The 14,061-nt window shown below is 37.6% G+C and overlaps 1 long non-coding RNA gene across 1 annotated transcript in view; it reads right to left on the bottom strand.

Annotated features, from left to right (window-relative positions):
- Positions 1-408: 408 nt before the first annotated feature.
- The window catches only part of LOC147913491 (uncharacterized), a 52,689-nt gene continuing 39,036 nt past the window's right edge, over positions 409-14,061 (bottom strand). Inside the window, exon 5 of the long non-coding RNA XR_015548690.1 lies at positions 409-1,392. This is a non-coding gene — a long non-coding RNA (uncharacterized LOC147913491). The remainder of the gene's footprint in view (positions 1,393-14,061) is intronic.

The following is a 14,061-nucleotide window of genomic DNA, read 5'->3' on the forward strand; positions in this document are numbered from 1 at the left end:
GTCAAGCCATGCTGTGGCGGCATCCCATATAAAGTAGAGGAAGGATGGGCACAGATGTTAGCTCAGGGCCAATCTTCCTCAAGAAAAAAGGGGAGGATTGACATCAGATGTTAGCTCAGAGCTAGTCCTCCTCACAAAAAAAAAAAAAAATACAGTTCTTCAGGATCTTGTGTTTCTTAGGTAGATGATAATGAGATAGCTATATCACGAGAACAAGAGAGCAGGACAGAGAGAAAAACAGAGAGAGAGACAGAGAGATTGAAGAAATTATTAGTATAGAATTTGCACAAACAAAATTTTATTTAATCTCAGAGATAGAAAAGACACCATTTCCTAAGGTAAAAAGTTTCCTTAAATAACTCTTTTCAAACCAAGAAGCAAAATAATCTTTGTAACCATAAGGGTTTTTTGGTTTTTGTTTTAGCAGAAACAATCTGTCTCTTATAACTTGGAGTCCAGGTCTAGAGCTAGAACAAATGCTCTGGGTGGTATTTGTTGCCATGGGTGTCTGAGAAATATCACTTTGTGTGACGTAGTAAACTAAATGTCATGAAAGGTTGATTCTTAGAATATTAATCCTAGAATAATTAGAAGTGATTTCCTCTAGTCACTTCATTCCCAGGGATCCGAGATTCCACAGTATTAGAAGGATGTCATGGGTTCTGCCTCCCCTGGCTCTTTTCTCATAATATGCATGAGGCTGTAACTCCCATGTAAAGCCACGAGCTCTTTAAAAATGAAAATTAGATTAAAAGGTCATACTTTCCGTGCAGAAGTCATCTTTGAGCAAAAGGAAATAGAAATAATTCCCTGCAAGAAAAATGAAAAGCCAGAACAAACTTTAGCATCCGCAAGAAGTCATACTAAATCCAAGTCAAATTAACAAGAACATTTCTCTTTGTAAATTGAGCAAATGTTCCAATGGTGGCAGTAATCCCTCTTCTGCACCCTGGAGTTGTGAACCAGGATGGGCCAGGGAATCAGGAATTCTAATGAGGAAGTAAGACACACAGCAGCTAGAGTGAGCATTTTAAAATAACAGATCATGTTGTATGGCTGCTCAAAACTTTGTCATGATTTCTCATTTTACTCAGAGTAAAAGCAAAAATTTTTACAATCCTAACCGGGTCCCACGAGATTTACCCCCAGCCTCCATCATGGCACTGACATTACTTCTTAGATCAGTTAGTTACTGCCACAAAACAAACCACCTCAGAACTGTCTTTCAACAACACTTGATTAGTTCTCAGGAACCTAGCGGTCAGCCGTGCAGTGTCCGATGTCAGCTAGTAAGCTCCCCAGGGCTGTCTGTCTGGTCTAGGGTGGCTTCAGGGAGATGCCTCAGCTCCTCTCCATGTGGTCTTTCATCCTCCCGCAGGCTGGCCTGGGCTTCTTCCATGGCAGTGGCAAGGTTCCAAGAGAAAGGAAAGAGGCTTTTACTATCTCCCTTGATTCAAGTTTGCTGCCCTCCCAAACCAAATCACATGGCCCAGCGCAGAGTCAGTAGTGAGGAGCACTGCCGCGGGGCATGGAGACAGGAAGCCAAGAAGTGCTGGGCCACTGGGGAAGCCCATCACTCACACTTCTTACCCGCCCTGCTGCTCTGCCCTTGCTCACACAGCCCCGACCATCCTGACTTCCTGACTGTTCTGTGAACACAACAGACCCATCCTGCGTTAGATCTTAGCTTAGCTGTTCTTTCTGCCAGAAATGCTCCTCACCAGATATTGGACTGGCTAACTCCCTCACTTTTTTCAAGATTTTGTTCTAACGTCTCCTTGATGAGCCCTTTCTGCCCACCCTATTTAATAAGGCAGTCCACCACAATCCCCCTACTGTTCTGTTTTTCTTTTTTCTATAAGTATGAATTTCTAACCTAATGTTATGCATGTATTATTTTTTTCTTATATATTACATCTTGTTTCTTGTCTATCTCTCTCTTCAGTAAAATATAAGGGATGATCTTTGCCTGTTTTGTTTAATAATGTATCCTAGCCATTAAAAGAATGTCTGGAGCATAGAAGGGATCAATACATACTAGTTAAATGAATTACAACATCAGATTTCTGCTTCTGTAATTTAAATATAAGAAATATGAACTTTGTGTACATCACAAAGTTCACAGCAATCAAGAACTAAATACAGAAGACACTATAATAAATATGAGTTCTATTCAGAAATTTCAAAATCTCTCAAAACAAGTAGCCTGGGTACTGGAGCAGATCACAGCACATGCAAGCCCAGGGAGTGGAAGCCAAAAAAGATGATTTTATCCAATCTTCATATTTTAGTAATGGAGACAATTAAGCCCAAGGAAGTTAAATGTATTGAAGAATATTGAAAAGTCAGCTAGTGACAAAAGTAGGATTAGAACCAAATCTTCTAATTACCAACAGCATATTCTTTCTTTCTCAAATCGACAAAATCATTGCTCAAACAGAATTTATAACAATCAAAATAAAAGTGTGAAAGAAGAAATTTTCAATGTTATTGAGCATTTAAAAATGTAGGTCTTTAAAAATTAAGCTTGCAGTTTCTAATTTCACCAAACTGAAATGCAATAATCTGGTCTATTAGTTTCTCAAAAAGAGCGTAGAGGGCTGTGTTTCAGCTTCTCTGGATGTGGAATGGCGGCAGAGGATAGTGATGCCTTCCTGAAGCTAAACTCACAAGCTTATTGAGCTACGTTATTGCCCTCTGCCAGGCCCTGGGAATTTCATTTTCAGAACTGAAGTGAGCATAGAAAAAACAGCTACTGAGACAGGGAAAGATTTTATCAACTAATGACGTGAAGGAAGTGGAAGTTGTCATTATATAAGAGAATATCTCTTTAGTCTATTTTGCTATTGAATAGTTTCAAAGAACATTTTTTTCCTATTTAAACAACCAGGGAATTAATTTAGCTAGGAGAAAAGCATCTAACAATTGTGGTTATGCTTCTGCAGACTGAACTTTTCCAGTGGAGTGTGGTTCTCCCCCAGAGCTGTATGGAATGAGAATCTGGGTCAGTGTTTTCTACTCCTGGCCTCTCCCAAAAACAAAGCAGTGGGATCCTCCCTCAGTGCTCAAACTGAAGACCAGGAAGTTCAGAATTTTGTAGCAAAGTTTATAATTTTCTTTCCCAAGCATTTTGCTTTTTTGGCCTTGTGATTCTTTCCCCACTTCAATGGCTAATTGAGATATATTTCTCTCTGATGAAGGCTGAATGAATTTTTCCCGGTGAAAATGTTACACATTTATAGCTCCTAATGTCCATTTATTTAATTCTCACTTCACTAGTAATGAATTAGTTATCAGGTTTTCTACACAAATTGGCAATATAAAGTTCATAAAACTAATCATTTAAAGGTCAATTTTACATAGTTTAAAAATATAGAATCTAGTTTAATTCTCTTTGTATCAATTAAGAAAACATTCTTATATTCAGCAACTACGATAAGTCTATTCTTCAAAATAAAATTAGAATTTCAGCACTGTCTATAAATTGTTTCACGTTGAAATTTAATGACATCATTACACTGATTTGTTAAAGCTTGAAATGTTGTGTTACAGTAAGAAGACATGAAGAATCTTTCAAACTCTGGTATCAGACTGTTCTCGTTTTCAAATAAAACGTTGCCTTATGTAATCAATGTAATTTGGTTAACTAACTGAAATGTTAGGATTCTTTACCCCCATTATCGTACGAGCATGTTAAATTGTCTCTTTGGAAGTAAAGAAATAGTTTATGAGAATTATTTTCTAAATTTTAAAAACTAACACAATTTTCTTTTTTCCCAGTACTATGCATTTTTTATTTGAAAAACCTGACTTCCATTCTAGGTGCTTCAAACCTTATTTAAGTGCAAATACTATCCTGAAATACTTTTCTTCAACATACGATTCTCAACTGGAGACATAAGCAGTTTAATTAAAAAAAAATGAAATTAATAAGCAATTTATTAACGGGAGATTTTTCTTAAGTTGATGACCTTCCTGGAACTACTTTAATTCAAACTATGTCATACAATATAAATAAAAATAATATATTACATAGAAAGGAAGGCAGATGCAATGACTCACCAAATCACCAAAAATCTAAACGTGATTTTATTCTCAGCCTTATGGCAAGTTTCTACTTGACACCAAGAGCCTCAATGGATAATCAATAACATTCCAGGAGGAGGATAGATGCAAAAAAGTTGCAGAAGATTGCAGTGACTTCTCAAGAAAGAAGAATATCTATAACACCTTTAAATCATGCCTGAATTATGCATATAATGATGCTAGAATTTTGTTAAAACTTTGAAAGTTTGAAGGTCCCCCAACTATATTTTCTCCTGGGCTTGGCAATGAAAAGATCTATATTTAATATAAAAATCCTCCTAGGTTCACATTATTTAGGTTTCTAAATTATTTATCTTCTTAGTTCTTAAAAAGAGAGGAAAACTCCTCTTTTTTCCCTTTAATAGAGCAAATTATTCTGAAAAGTAAATACAATAATAAAAATTTAAAAGAAGCTTTAGCAACATGACAAAATATTACAAGTTCTGCCTATGTGTTTTCTATATCTCCCTATTTCTATGGTCTGGAACTGAAAATGCTAAGATGGCCCATGGCAGACTAGAAACATGCAACATATTTCCATTCCAAAAGGGCAGTAACCAAAAGTATATCTTTAAAAAATAGAAGTCTACAAACCTGGGTCATCTGGTCAACCTTGCCTTGCAGCATTTCACACAGAAGGCAATTTATTCTTTAAATTGAATAACAGCCTCACAAGAGAATAACACTATAAAAATAGACACTATCCCTGCCCGGTAGGACCTCAATATTTCTTGCTGCCAAATAAGAGAAAGTACTCAAAGAGAGAACAGAAACCCATAACTAGAGTGGGAAATAATATTTAAAGTATGTATTTCTCTACAAATGAGTAGCAAGAAAACAGGGAGAAAAAGAAAATCAATCCAACAAACTGTTTCAATGAGGAACTATCAAACTATGTGAGAAGCAATAATCTTCAGGACAATAAGCTCACCATTTTCGTAAGGAAGAGGACCTGGGGCTCAGGATCTTTAGAACAATGAAGAGATGAGCAAATATTTAAGGATTTCTGCTTGTTTTTTAATTTGATTTTTTTTTTTTAAAAAAAGAAAGTTTTATGGCCTACAACACAGGAAAAAACAATCACCAAGTTATAGAGTATTTTTCATTTTATTGGGCTTGATGGTACTCTCAATAATGGTAAACTAAGGCTCTACATTTGGAATTAATGATTATAAAATCTCATCTTACAGTATCACTATTAACTTTAGATGATAATAGCAATCATTAACATTTCTTAAATGTTTACAATGGGCCAGGTGGGTGCTGTTTTAAGTACTTCAATTTTTAGTTCATGTAAATCTTCATAAAATGTTATCTTAACTATTTTATGGATGACATAATAAAGACACAGAGAATTTAAATGATTTACCCAAATCACATAGCTAGTAATATTAGAACCAATATCTAAACCCACTTAGTCTGCCTCCTGGGCCCACCTACTTAAACACAGTTCATTATGTCTTAGGAAGCTTAATGAAGTTAAAAGAGCATGGATAGTAGCAACAGAAGCCTAAAACAGATTTTAACTTTTTATAGTCAATTCCATTTTTTTCTTTTGTGATCTTTTATATTACGTTTTCTCCTATTATATTTTAAGCTCAGAAAACATCTCCACCTTGCAAAGAATGGACAAATATTCATTTTAATCAACGCCATAAATGATGTTACCAAATAATTCAACATCTTCCTTTGTTCTGATCACTTTCCCTATCCGTTCTTTGGGTGATTCGTCTGCATCTAGAATTATCCTGAAGATTACTGCAATTATTGGCCAAGGGCCTGGAACCTTGGCTCTTTCTTGCCAGGTTAGGAGCTGTAACCCACCTCTACATTCCCAGTGTCTTTCTGGAGTGCACATCAATTAGGTAAGATGTCTTAGAAGTACAAGAGTCGCTTGACTGACTAGAATGCCTATTGTCCAGTGATATCAGCCTAATTCCATGACTTCTCAACATAGAAATGGGACCAGAAAATTGCACTCTATAAAACACTATACTTAGCCTGACTAGATGCCCTATACCTGCCAAAATTTGGAAGATGGGCAGCTACTGGAGCCCAGCTTATTTTTCTCTCCTTTTCAGCATGTGTTCCTGAGAAATCACATGAGCTACCACAAATTATAAGCCATGATAGGATTTCCAATTCCACATGTAAGGAGGTTGGAAGTTGCAACTCTGTCCTGAACAGACTAAAAATCAACAACTCTTCTTGGATCTGTAGAGATGAGAACACAGAGAAAACCGCTGCCCCCAAGATTGCAGAGACAGACAGTTATATACAGGGAGTCAAGGCTTACTGGAGCCATGGAGAAAGCACCTTGGGAACCAGTTCTGGAGCAGGGAAACTTGAACTGTAATTGACAAATTGTTGGAGGCTCAGTGCGGACAGGTCTGAGTTAAAAACTCCAGGGGGACCCAGTCATAGGGGCCCCCATGCTTTTGTGATTTTTACCTCCAGAAGCTCAACCCAGTTCTCACAGTAAATACCAGAGAAAAATCTCCCCATGCTTCTGGCAAGGGAAGGCGGAAAAGGAACCATTTGAAATACACTGAAGCACTATGTTTTTCTTAACATGGCCTGCTCTCAGGGGAAACTAGTTCACCAGAGCCTAACCTGCTGGAGTTTTAGCAGAGCCTAACTGACCTGTGGTAAGGAATATGCCCAACTCCAGCCCTCCCATCCCACCTAAGGGGAGAGAAAAAATGGAGAAACACTTGTGAAGTTCACAGTCCAGAGGCACAAGGTCACTAAAAGTCATGATAAATCTGTCCTTCATTTTGTGATACTTTTTTCAACCTTGACAATACAATACATTTATTACAAAGTAACCAAGAAAAGGAGAAAAAGGTCTTTTGTATGAGAGCCTGAGCGTGTGTGTTGTGTTTGTGTCTCTGCAGTTGGGGGCGTGAGAAGTGAGGAAAGGACGTTAGAATAAAGCTATTTTGAAGAACATGTATTTAGTCAAGGAGGAAATGAAAAGTGATACTAAATCTAACACTCAAATAGATAAAGCTTCAACCATCTTCACAGGAAATAAATGAATAGTGCTAATAGCTGGATCCAATTTATAAGGCACTGAACGGATATTATAGGAGGAAGGGGAGATAAGTAATCGTCAGCTGGAACCGGGGAAGATCAGCTGCAGTATTCTCACAGTGCCACATTCCAAGACTCTGAAGGGGCTTTGCCTTCCAATGCACTAATCAAAGACGATCCACAATTAGGATGTTTAATTATTTGCAAGCATTCTTTGTATTTTTATCTCTGCATGAAACCAATGATTACCGGACATAAAAATTTTTCCTTTCCTGTTATCTACTGCATTGAGACTATAACAGCAATATTAATAGTCTCTGAGTAAGGAAATGGATTTGATTTCAAAACTATCTAACAAAGCTATCATTTTTGTGATTATTTGATAGAATAGATATTTGATTTCAAATTTGTTTGATAAAGCTATAGCTTTTGGTGGTTCTTTGAGTATTTGGTCTATATTTTTTACATCTTAGAATTTATAGTAAATAGTTTTATTCTACTTTCAATTGATTCAAATAAAAAAGTTAAAGTCACAATAGTTAAAGGCAAGGGAAAAAATTGTTTCCCTTTTTGCAGGAGACTATTTCAAACATGTGTAACATAGGCAATGAGGAAAGTTTTGTGCAATCGATGCCACTTTACAAGAATAAATGGAATGGAGAGTCACAACATCAATTCACGCACACTCTTTACCCTGCAATATTTAACATGTTTATCTGTAGAAGCTTTATGAATAACCCTCTACCATTATGAAAATGACATCATCATCAAAATGACATTGGTTGGCCACTTTTCCAATGAACAAGTTTTAAAACAGGGTGTCATTTTTTTCTGCCCTTCTTACACATACACCTTCCTACCCAGTTTCAAAAGACTGTATTCCAAGTCTCAGACATCATCTATTCCTCTCTACAACCCTGTTCATGCCCCTCGTATATTTCCCAAGTATGATCACATTTGCCTTTTAACCGTCTCTCTAACTCCAACCCTTTCTTATATTTATTTATGACAGTCAAGAGGTTCTTAGCATCTGTATATTGATCGTGCCATAGTATTATCTATAAATCTTCAAGGTTTTCTCTTTACCCTAGAGTTAAAGCCCAAATACCCTGGTATAGCAGTCATGGCTCACCATGAGCTGGCCCCACTTACTTATCCCTTTGTATCTCCTGTGCCATTCTCTCACCTGTGCTTCCGTTCAGTCAAGCTACCGAATGTTTCCTGAAGTTCTCTGTAGATGCTTGCCAGGGCTCACCCTTCTTTCCTCATAGAATTCCTTTCGCCCTCCCAACTGCATTTCCCTCAGAAAACTCGCACTGTGCATTCAAGACCCAAGTAAAGATATGTGTTCTTGACCTGATTCCTAAATTCTGCACAGACTCAGTCCCTTATCTGAAGAACCACCACATCTGTGTTCTTAAATATAATTGCATTATGGTTATTTTGCATGCCTTCTCGCTAGCTTTTGTATGCCCAAAACCAAAAACAGTGTTTAGCACAATGTAGGTGCTCCATAAATATATGCTGCATTAATTAACAAATTCTGCCTTATTAGTAGATCAGCATGCCCCAACCACTTGCAAGCTGGGTTACCAGTGACCCTCCACTTTTGTCCTCACACACCCACCTCCAGGCTCACTGTTTTCCCATTCTTCTCCCCATGACAGACTCAATTCTAACCAATATCTTTTTTGAATGAAAGCAAATAGAGTAATATTTTCATTAGAATATAAAAAGAAAAGGTCATTACGTTTAAGAAGTCGTTGTTAAAAAACAAATTTCCATGAACCTTTAGCATTTCTGCACATCTTGCAAACAAAGGCACTTATGGCCTTTTGTTCCAAACTACCTTTTCAAATATGTTTGCATAGTAAACAGCCTTGGAAGAGAGTGTCTTCCTTCAAAGAAGAATGCAAGTTTGTTAACTGTCCAGTGTAAAAAAGATAATGCCTTCCTCCGGGGCAAAGGTTCATCAGATTTGCTTGCAGCCGTTATAAAAAATTCAGGTTCCCTAAGCTCAGAGTTCCTCAGCTGCGACATAGATCACCCCTGTGGGACTTGTTGGGGTGGGGGACAAGGTACACCATTGCAAACAGGAGGCTCAGGTTTCCTGCTGTGCTGGGAGTGATCAAGTCCTTATTTTCTGACTTGGAGTCTCATGTCTATCTCCAGTTTCCATTAAAATGTTGCCAATCTCACTTACCAGTTTGTGAGTACTTTTCATGAATAAGGATGATATGCTGACAGAGCTGTGGCTTTCTGGAAAAGGAAGAATAAGGGCCTCATGGGTCTGTGTTAAGGATATGAAAAGACTCCACGGGATTTGGGAAGAAATGCTCTTCCTCAAGGTGTGTGTGTGTAGGGGCCGTGTCAGAGAGGAGGTGAGTGTCCCCTAGAGCCCTACTTATTAATGAATGTTTAGAGGCTGAATAGCTGATGAAAGATAGGATTGATTCAAGCTGTCTCAATAGTGATGTGCTTCAGGCAGGAGGAGGTAAGGATATTATGACAATGGGGCGGCAAGCATCACAACTTTCACTGAAAAGCAATGTGGCTATAGCTATGAGTCAAGGAGTCCCTCGAGCTGAAACGGATGGTGTCAAATAACGATGAACTTGCCACCTGATATAGACATTGGGTAGGTCAAAAACACTAAAGGATTATTCAGTTGAGTCACGTGCAGTTCCAGGACCACTTGAAACCAACAGTAAATGTGCCACGCTGACTGGTGTGGAGTCATCCTCTCCCTCCAGGCACTCCATCCCTCTCTCCTCCCTCTACCCTAAGCTCAGTTGCTTTATGGAAAAACAAAATTAAGAGTGGGCTGAAGTTTCCCTGTCCTCATGAGGTACTGAAAACCATATGCACCTGTACATGTATACTAGGAAACTCCAGAGACAGGAGGGACTCAAACTTTTATGGTTTTATTGGATATAGGCACCCAAATCACCATCCCACCCAGTGGTGTGGGGCAAGGAGATGGACAAATCCAACTGTTTCTCTTTGGACAGGATCCACAGTGAGGGAGGAAATCTAATGGGGACTTTGTAGGTGGATCCTTTGGGGCCAATTCCATGCACTGTTGATTCTTCTACATCTGAATATACAGTAGGATTGATGCGATATGCTTGTACTTCACCATCCTATAAGTGCCATATGGGCTTCTCTCAATCAGGAAAGAACCACATGTAGAGAAATGTTAGTAGGACAAACTCCCCTATAACTTCCTATCAGTGGGCACGTCAGGAATTAGCATGCATGCTTCTACTCTCTGATGTCCAAAGCTTTCACTATATAGATGATGTCCTATTGGTTGGCGAGCCAGAAGCCTCAGTCTCAATTACCTTTAATGTAGTATTATCACACTTCTTCAACAGGAGTGGCTGATAAATCCTGAGATTTATCATATCAAGTAGTTTCTTGGGAGCATTTAGGTGGACTCATAATATTCAGTACCTCCAAAAATCAAAGAAAAACTACTCTCTCTTTGGATCCGCCATGACCAAAAGGGAGGCCCAACATGTTAACGACACTTTAAGCATTAGAGACAGTCTGGTCTCACTTGGATGTTCTACCTGATTCTTTATATCAACTAATCTGCAAGTCAGCATCTTTTGATCCTGTCAGCGTCTTTTGAGTAGATCTCAAACCAATAGTTTGCTCTGGAACCTGTCCAGCAAGCTATGGAACACTCTCGACCTTTGCTTTGACCTTCCACCTAACTGCCTAAAAGAAATTAAGATAAAAGGCCTCTCCCCAGAACAGCCCATCACCATAGATAACTCTGGGTATAGGTAGACTGTGAGGGTCTTTGCTAAGCCCATTCTTATCAAAGTTTTGTTTACCAAACATTGACTTTTCCATCTCTGTGTGAATTGCCTTCCTCCCCTTTGAAGTCTCCAACCACTACCTCCAACACCTTTCTTTGTCTTTAGCTGAAGATTCTATTTAAGGTGGCAGCTTCAGCCATTTTGGTGAGTTGCTCAGTTTTCCTGGGTTTCTCCCATGTATACATGTTATAAAGCTTTGTTTGATTTTCTCCTGTCATTCTGTCTCATGCCAATTTAATTCCTAGCCCAGCTGGAAGGACCTAGAGGATAGAAGAATTCTCTTCCTCCCCTACAATATTCATTCATAAGGCCCTCATTTTTGGCAAGAGCTCAGTGGCAAGTTGATAGATGCTTTCTAAAGGAGTATACCTAGTTGCTGTATCAAGGAGGCAACAAGTCCAGAATCACAAAGAGATCATCTTGGTGGAGGCTGCTTTCCTTTGCCACCGTCTCTAATACACAAAATCATCAGTTCACAGAGATTCGTAGCTCAACGGGATCAATAGAGTTATTAACCCCATAGGAGAGAGAGAAGAAACCAAATTCTGATTTTGCATCAGTTTACTTTTGATATTAAAACTAATTAGTGTCTAATATTTTATCTTATTTGGAAATGATCTAAATACTGAATGCATTTTTATCATTTAAATTAACCGAGCAAAACGTCAAAGTTTTAAGTTACCAAGGAGATTTTGGAAACTATTTTAAATACATATGTTATAAACTAAATCATTGGTAAAAGTTTATCTATAAACTCTTATCTCACTTATGTCTGAATCGTTTCTTCCCAACAATTATGTTCAGATTACCCATGAAAACTTCATGAGATATTAGAAAAAATTAGCTATCATTTTAAGTTATTATGCTGACAAATTTGTAACAGGGATAACATGAGCTTATTTGACTAGTAAACCCAGACTGCAAGTCTGTATCATATCAAATGCTGATAATTCTGAGGACATGCTTGTTTTAATTAAACCAACAAACTTAAATAAGCTTTCATTTACCAAAGATAATTTCATATCACATTAACTTGAAAGACATTTGGGTTAGTTTCTTTCACATTTAGAAATAATTTAGGTAAGCGCTTACTTTAAGCTAATTAAACAGAGCTCTTAATTTTGGCCATATCACACACATATAAAATACATATAGACACACATGAACACACAGGTTGACACAGAGAAAGACCTTATAGCTTCCATTAAATTTTTATGAATCTGGTGTAATACAAAACTCACTAGTTTATGAGAAACATTTGCGTCTCAAAAAATGGCTCTTAGGTCCTAGAGAAGATGGGAGAAGAAAATCTACATCACAAAGGCATAGAGAAAGCAGTCAAGTTTTCTTTAAGATGGAGTTTCTGGGGCATATTTGCCTCATCAGTTTCCAATGTCTCAATCTTTTGTCTCAATTAATATCTAGGAGCATTTTAAGGAAGAGGGGAGGCTTTTATTATCCTTTTATTAGCACCCAATATTAGCCTCTAGTTTTATCTCATAGTGTGTGGGCTCAGGCAACCCCATTGATTTCTCTTTTGTAAGTTTAGTTAACATTGTCTGAAGGGCCGGTCTGTATGCTGTCTTACAATCAGGCAGGGGAAACTTTCCCCAGTGAGACACGATGTCTATCCCTACAATACAATCTATAATACAATTAGGCAAAAAGAGATATAATCACTTCACATAAAGCTTGTAAATATATCAATTTTTCCACAGAATTTCATCTGAATTCTATCAACTTATATCTCTGATCATAACTTTCATTAGGACTTTATCAATATGTTTTGGTCTTATAAGTTTGGATAGGGGAAGCATTCCTAGTCAGACATTTTAAAACATACTCAGGAAAAGTTGATATAACCTCTTTATATAAAATTAGCTCAAACATTCCAACCTTGATAATCTTATCAACACTTACACTTTTACATTGCCTCAATTTAATTGTAGCTCGAGTTAGAGTCTTAAAGCTAGTCATAATTTTTTTATTTCTTTTTGTTTGTTTGTTTATTGCAGTAACATTGGTTTATAACATTGTATAAATTTCAGGTGTACATCATTATACTTCTATTTCTGCACAGATTACATCATGTTCACCACCCAAATACTAATTACAACCCCTCACCACACACATGTGCCGAATTATCCCTTTCGCCCTCTTCCCTCCCCCCTTCCCCTCTGGTAACCACCAATCCAATCTCTGTCTCTATGTGTTTGTTTATTGTTGTTATTATCTACTACTTAATGAAGGAAATCATACGGTATTTGACCTTCTCCCTCTGACTTATTTCACTTTGCATAATACCCTCAATGTCCATCCATGTTGTCACAAATGACTGGATTTCATCATTTCTTATGGCTGAGTAGTATTCCATTGTGTATATATACCACAGCTTCTTTATCCATTCGTCCCTTGATGGGCACTTAGGTTGCTTCCAAGTCTTGGCTATTGCAAATAATGCTGCAATGAACACAGGGGTGCATGTATCTTTATGCATTGATGTTTTCAAGTTCTTTGGATAAATACCCAGCAGTGGAATAGCTGGATCATATGGTAGTTCTATCGTTGATTTTTTGAGGAATCTCCATACTGTTTTCCATAGTGGCTGCACCAGTTTGCACTCCCACCAGCAGTGTATGAGAGTTCCCTTCTCTCCACATCCTCTCCAACACATGTTGTTTCCTGTCTTGTTAATTATAGCCATTCTGACGGGCGTGAGATGATATCTCATTGTAGTTTTGATTTGTATTTCCCTGCTAGTTAATGATTTTGAACATCTTTTCATGTGTCTGTTGGCTATCTGTATATCTTCTTTGGAGAAATGTCTGTTCAGGTCTTTTGCCCATTTTTTAATTGGGTTGGTAGTTTTTTTGTTGTTGAGATGCATGAGTTCTTTATATATTTTGGAGGTTAAGCCCTTATCAGATGTATGGTTTGCAAATATCTTCTCCCAATTGTTAGGTTGTCTTTTCGTTTTGTTGATGGTTTCCTTTGCTGTGCAGAAGCTTTTTAGTTTGATGTAGTCCCATTAGTTTATTTTTTCTATTGTTTCTCTTGCCCAGTCTGACATGGTGCTTAAAAATATGTTGCTAAGACCAATGTCGAAGAG

The sequence above is a fragment of the Ceratotherium simum genome, chromosome 27, assembly GCF_057802395.1.
Source record: "Ceratotherium simum simum isolate JZ-2026a chromosome 27, ASM5780239v1, whole genome shotgun sequence".
NCBI lineage: Eukaryota > Metazoa > Chordata > Mammalia > Perissodactyla > Rhinocerotidae > Ceratotherium > Ceratotherium simum.